This window comes from Diospyros lotus, chromosome 11 (genome assembly GCF_014633365.1).
Source record: "Diospyros lotus cultivar Yz01 chromosome 11, ASM1463336v1, whole genome shotgun sequence".
Classification (NCBI taxonomy): domain Eukaryota; kingdom Viridiplantae; phylum Streptophyta; class Magnoliopsida; order Ericales; family Ebenaceae; genus Diospyros; species Diospyros lotus.
In genome coordinates, this window is record NC_068348.1 from 7,629,867 (window position 1) to 7,636,236 (window position 6,370).

At 33.9% G+C, this 6,370-nt stretch overlaps 1 long non-coding RNA gene across 1 annotated transcript; it reads left to right on the forward strand.

Annotated features, from left to right (window-relative positions):
* Positions 1–4,890: 4,890 nt before the first annotated feature.
* Positions 4,891–5,714, forward strand: LOC127812522 (uncharacterized). Its single transcript, XR_008025939.1, has 2 exons — positions 4,891–5,411; positions 5,571–5,714. It is a non-coding gene; the product is annotated as an uncharacterized LOC127812522 (long non-coding RNA).
* Positions 5,715–6,370: the final 656 nt, after the last annotated feature.

Sequence of the window (6,370 nt, forward strand, 5' to 3'; positions counted from 1 at the left end):
GTTTGTCCCTAAACGTTTTGAACTTGTGCATTGCATTTTATAAAATGTTGTTTATATGATGTATGGAATTGTGAAATATGGCATTGTCTTGCGTTTTATGGGTTCATATGGAATGTCAGCCTAAGATGTTGTCTGAATAGTGTAATCATAATTCTCTAAGGGCGTGACGGAATAATATGGGTATCTGATGCTGGTGTGCATGTCAGGATAGCTAGCTTGGTTTCCGTGCCAGACCGTTTGGTAAGGGAAGTTGCACTAGGATGACTAGATGGTCCATATTGTGTTGTTCATGTGGGGTGTCAGCCTAGGATGTTGTCTGGATAGTGTAACCGTAATTCTTCAAGGGCGTGACGGAATAATAGGGGTATCTGATGCTGGTGTGCATGTCAGGATAGTCGCCTTGGTTTCCGTGCCAGGCCATTTGGCCAGGGAAGTTATACTAGGATGAATAGCTGGTCCATGTGAAATTTTGGAGTTGGGAATGTATGGTGGTTCCCGGATGCTTAGAGTGGAAGAGCGATCTGGAGAGATGCGTTGGCTTGCCCCTCTTAAGCTAGAATCGCGTCGTGCCGTCGAGTCGTTATGGTGGCATAGCTTTTAAAGAGATTGCTCTTTTCCCGTAGTAGGGTTAAGCGCTAGAGATTATCTTGGGCTAGGACTTACCGGGTGTATTGGTTTATTTCATGTTTTGCATTCATTCATGAAAAATACGTTTTGAACTCTCACTTAGATGATTCAGCATCTAATTTGTACTATATTCTTGGAATATTCAAACGTTCCAGGTGAAAGCAGCAGTGTGAAAGGAAAAGGAATTACCGAGGAGTGACGGCAATTAGTTGATAGCTTGTAATATGTCACTTTCAATAATGTTGTTTATTTTGAGGACGTCTTGTAAGTGTTGGTTTGACTTTATATTATAAATAAAGTGGTTTCAGTTATAACATGTTAAGGTTTCGATCTAGCTTTTGCATTTGTGTTGGTGAACTTGTCTTAGTTTATTGATGGTGATATACTGAGAAGGTGTAACGGGATATTCGGAGAACAATTTTTGTGATGCGTTTTTATTTGGAAAAAAAAAATTATATCCCTGAAATCTTATGTTACATATCATTCCAGAGAAGTGGGGTGTTACAATATTCACTCTTTATTATACTAATAGATATATGTTTAATTTAAAACATATTACAATTTAAATTAAACACATAAACTTGTCATTTTATTAATAATTAAGAATTACAAGATCAAGTCTTTTTGTATCACTAAGAATTGTCTTAAGGGCTTATCTTTAACACTTTTACCCATACTGAATCCCAAATTAATGTAGAGGGAAACAATATTCCTCAAAATCAAACCAATTAGGTTGCGTTCTCTTTGCTTTTCAATTTTTAATTTTGAGTTTTAAATTCATTTTCAATTTTCTGTTTTGATAGTCTATTTTTAGAAAATTGAAAATATGTTCTCTTTATCATTTTGAAAAACTATTTCTCAAACAAAAAATTAGAAAACACGTTCTCTTTGAAATTTTGAAAATAACTTTTTAATAATATTTTATTCAATAAATTTGATTATTCAGTAAATTATAAATATTCAATGTTAATATATTATTAAAAAATATATACATTTTAAAGTTAATGAATTTTGTAATATTTTTTCTATTATAATAATAAAATATAAATAAATAAATGTGTTTTGAGTTTTAAGTTTATTTTAGATGAAAACACTCAAAAACAACTTTTTATTGTTTTGAGTTTTCTTTATAATTTTTTTTTTATTTTCAAAAATGTATTTTTAAAAATAGTAAAGAGAACGCGTTTTCATTATTTTAGAAAATTAAAAACTAAAAATGACTTGAAAACAATAAAAAGAACGCAGCCTTAGAATTTCATTTTAAAAAAGGTTCAATTGGCTTATATCATTTTCATTTATATATTTTTAGAATTATCTCTCTTTTTCTCTCTAGTAACCCAATGATCTGGGGCTCGCCACAATGTAAACCCATATCATTAGGTCACCTGTTATTGAACCCAACTATCTGGTTCCATTGCTTAGAACTTAGATTGTTGAGTTACTAGCGATGGAACCCCACGGTTGGGTTACATTCATTCATCCATGGCTTTGAGCATAGATGAACTGTTTGCACTATTTCTCTCTCTACTGGCGTCATGGTGGTGGTTGATGACGATTCACTAGTATTTTTTATTTTTATTTATTTTTCTCTATTTAGGTAAGAAAGTGAAAGGATAAGAGTATTTTTATCATCTTAAAAAAAAATTAATGTCATCAATTAGATAATAATAATAAAAGGCAATGTATTACAAATTTTCCTAACTCAAGAGAGGTTTGTATTACTTTTAGAAATACAGAGATAATCTATGCCTTGCTGTTGCTAAAGCTCAAAGAGTGCTGCTTGAAATTTGCCCAAAATATTTAAATCTAAAAAATATAATAAATATACATTAATTATTCAATATATATATATATATATATATATACTGATACTTCTAACTGTTGTCCAACATCAGTACTACTACTAATTAGCATCAAGCATTCAATTAATAAAGTAAGCGGCATGACCCCTTTGATTTAAAAATGTAGTAGCTGGAGGATGAATTTGACAGGCTGTCGAAATACAAATGTGCAGGGACACTGCAATTGCCATTAATAAAAATGTTTCTTCAGGAGACAGAGAGGCAGACACACAGCTGAGGCTGAAGGCCTTGAGTTGAGGTTGTTAGTTTTATTAAATATTAATGTCTCGGCGTTGATGTTCCTAACATCAATGAAGCCAATGTTTGCTTCTGCTTCTCATTTTCTTTCTTGTTTCTGTACGTGGAGAGAATCTTCTTTTCTTTGCCTCCTCTTCTCTCTCTCTCTCCTTCTCTCTCTCTCTGAATCAAAACCCTAAGCTTTCTGGCAAGGAAAAAGCAATGCAAAAAGGGCTCTCCCCCTTTTCTACTTTTCAACTACTCTTCGCACCTTTTCCTATTCTCATTTGCAGCGCGCATGAGAGAGAAAGGGTTTTAATATTAACTCTCTATTTCTTTAGGAACAAAATTGATTTTACAAGTTTTTAATTAGTGAACAAGTAGAGAGGCGGAGGGGTGAAATCGATATCTCATCCCTCCTCGCCTACTAATTGGCCTCTCTTGTCAGACGAAATTTGAGATTTAAGATTATAATGTCTTGAATTGAATTAAACCTTTCACATCAATGTATGTTTTTGGTTTATAGAATGAATGGGGGGTGATTGAACAGTAGAAGATAATATATATAAATTTCAATTCAAGCAAGCACCAAAGCTTGTTCACATTATACAGACCCAAATTTCAATCCTTTTCTATCTCTCATGATTATGGCCTTTTCTTGTAGTGATATTGACTATCTCAAGTTTACTTTTTACATTCTTCTTCCTATCTGGTTTAGCTGCCATTTGATTAAAAATGTCAAAGATTCAATTTTCCAAAAACAAATGGTTGAACTACCTACCACCTACAAATTGATTTTTCTTTAGGGCAGTGGTTAGGACTTTAAACAATATGGACATGCAGTGAAAGGGACACATTGCCATTTGAATTATTAGAGCTATGTAATTTTGTTGGATCTGCTAATTAATACAGCCAAATCACTTTCCTATCATTACCATTATATATTTTATAAAATGCAAGTGTATTTATTACATCTTATTCTATATTTCAAAATATATGTATTATTGATTAGTGAGAAAAAAAAAAAAAAAAACACTATGAATAATGCTAACTCGACTGGTAAAATGGACTGAATTAGTTAGCCGAGTGGAAATGGACAAGTCCTTTCATTCAACTAATTCAGCTGATTTTATCGGCAAAATTGTGGAATTTAAGAAGGGGCAAAATGGGCCAAAAAAAACTCATTTGGCAAGCTATTTCAGTTGATTTTAACAGGAGAATTAGCAGTCTATTAGATTTTTTTGACACTTTTAAAAGAAAAACGATCATTATTGACTAGTAAAGAAGATTGCAAAAGAGGAGGACATTTTGAGAAGGGCTTAAAATGGGTGTTGAACGTTAGAAATCACTGTAAATGAAATTGGCCGGGAAGACCATTTTGGTACGAGTGTAGCAGAGAACACTTGAGTTTTTAATGCAACCGCTGACTAAGAACTGCCCTCTCTCTGTCCCGTCTCTCTCTCTCTCTCTCTCTCTCTCTCTCTCTCTCTCTCTCTCGATATTATCCCCCGGGAGCCTAGAAAAAGAGGTTACGCATTCAACGAGGGGTTCCCTTTTTCATGTAAGATATCTATCTATCTATATTTTGGTTGCTGTACAAAAAAAAAAAAAAAAAAAAAAGAATAGAAAATTGAAGAAAACCAATTATTAATTAATTAAGCCTTCTGACTCACTCTTGGTTTTTCTTGTTTGTTGGGCTCACTGTTCTTACTGACTTCAAAATTCTAGGCTGGGAGAGGGCTCAAATTGATGTCTTTTCACCCCCCTAGGGTGCTTCACCATGATTCAACTTCACTTATTTTAAATAAAACTAGTTGAGGTAAGTGTATCTTAATTTAAATATTATATATTTATTATATTTTATTTCTAACTTAAAAAATAATTTTTTAGTTCATGACAGATGTATTTTTTATAATATTTTATTAATTAATTAATAGAATCGTTTTGAAATTGAAAAGAATGCCTACTTACATTATCCTTTTAGATATAATTATAATGGAACCTAGACCCATCAGCACTTAATTATTGGGTATTAAGATTTGCACCCCGCAGGTTTTGTTGGATTAGTTAGATTAAGGTGGTTGTTTGATTAGGTCCTGATGATTCCAAGGTTTTATATGATATTTTCAATTCAAATTGGAGAGCGAGAGAGAGAGAGAGAGAGAGAGAGAGAGAGAGAGATGACTTTGGTGTATATAAATAGGTTGCATGGTTTGGGCTAATGAGAATGTGAATGAGTGGCAAGAAAGGGGGGATGGATCCTTTAATGACTTTGTTTGTCCTCTTTTCATAAACCCTTCTCCTCTCGCTTTTCTCATCCTCTATTTATGATCATCATCTCTATCCTAGCCCACTCATTCCATATCCCATTTTCACCATTTTCAAAACAACCCATCTCTAGATCTCTCTCTCTCTCTCTCTCTCTCTCTCTCTGAAAGTGAAAGTGAAGATCAATGGGCCGGAAGGAGGAAGCTTAGATCTTTTGAGGGGAATGTTGTCTGGCTCGAGGCCACAAACCAGATCTATATTTGTATGTATCTTTGATCTAACATCCTAGCCAGTGTGCTAAGTTTGTAGATCTGGAAAATTTAAGGATCATGTGTTGGTGTCGTCGGACCAGGCTTCATTCCCCCCAATTGTTGCTTCCATATTTCATCATCGATCGATCCACAAAGACTCCATCTTTACTTCTGCCGGACGATCCAGGTGACGCTTCTTCTTCTTCTTCTTCTCTCTCTCTCTCTCTCTCTCTCTCTCTCTCTCTCTCTATATATATATATATATATTTTAATTTCTTTAATTTTCCGAGAAAATTTACTTGTTTGGAATGCGGGAATTCCTTTTCATGTTTTGTTTTTGGCTCAGCCAGGAAATTAAGACCGTGGGACAAGAGCAGATTGGTGTAATCATGAAAGATTTTGACTACTTTTTCTCTGTCATAGAAGAGGGGAAAGTTTCATCATTACTCTCTCCCTATTTGTTGTTTTTCTTTTTTTATTTTTGTTTTAACTGAACTTTTGATTGCAGGAGGGGGGTTGTTGGTTGCCTTCTCTTTTTGTCAGTCTCCCTTTTCTCTCAGTTATTTTCATGATTATGCTCATGATTTCTTCATGATGATTTGAGGAATCCGCCATGTCCGTTTCTGAATCTGCTTTTGAACTTGATTGACTTTCCCAAACACCATGATTATCTATCTTCACGGATTCTGCAAACTGTCCTCATCGTCAACAGCTTTTTCTCACTAGGGTTTCCAGATTCCATTCTTGAAGACTAATAATCCATGAATATGCAAAGATAAATCTTCAGAAAACTGAAAATTTCTCTTCGAGAGCAAGGTAATCAGATGATAATATAGCAAATATCATCTCACACTGGGAGAAAACAGAAGAAGGGTTTCGTCATTTTCTAATTCTGCAGATCCTCTCTTATTTTTGCAAAGCAAAATGTTTCTTATTGTTCCTCACATGTTTACACTTTGCATTCACAGAAGGGTTTTCTGTTTTTGCGAGGATCGATTGTTTTCTTGATAAGATATAATTTACTCGTGGTCAAGCAGCAAGCAGTCAACTTCATTTTTTGCTGTACGTTTTACTTTTCCCCTATGATGTTATGTTTTGATTCTCAAGAGAAATCTCTGATTGATACAAAGACAATAAGGACTACTG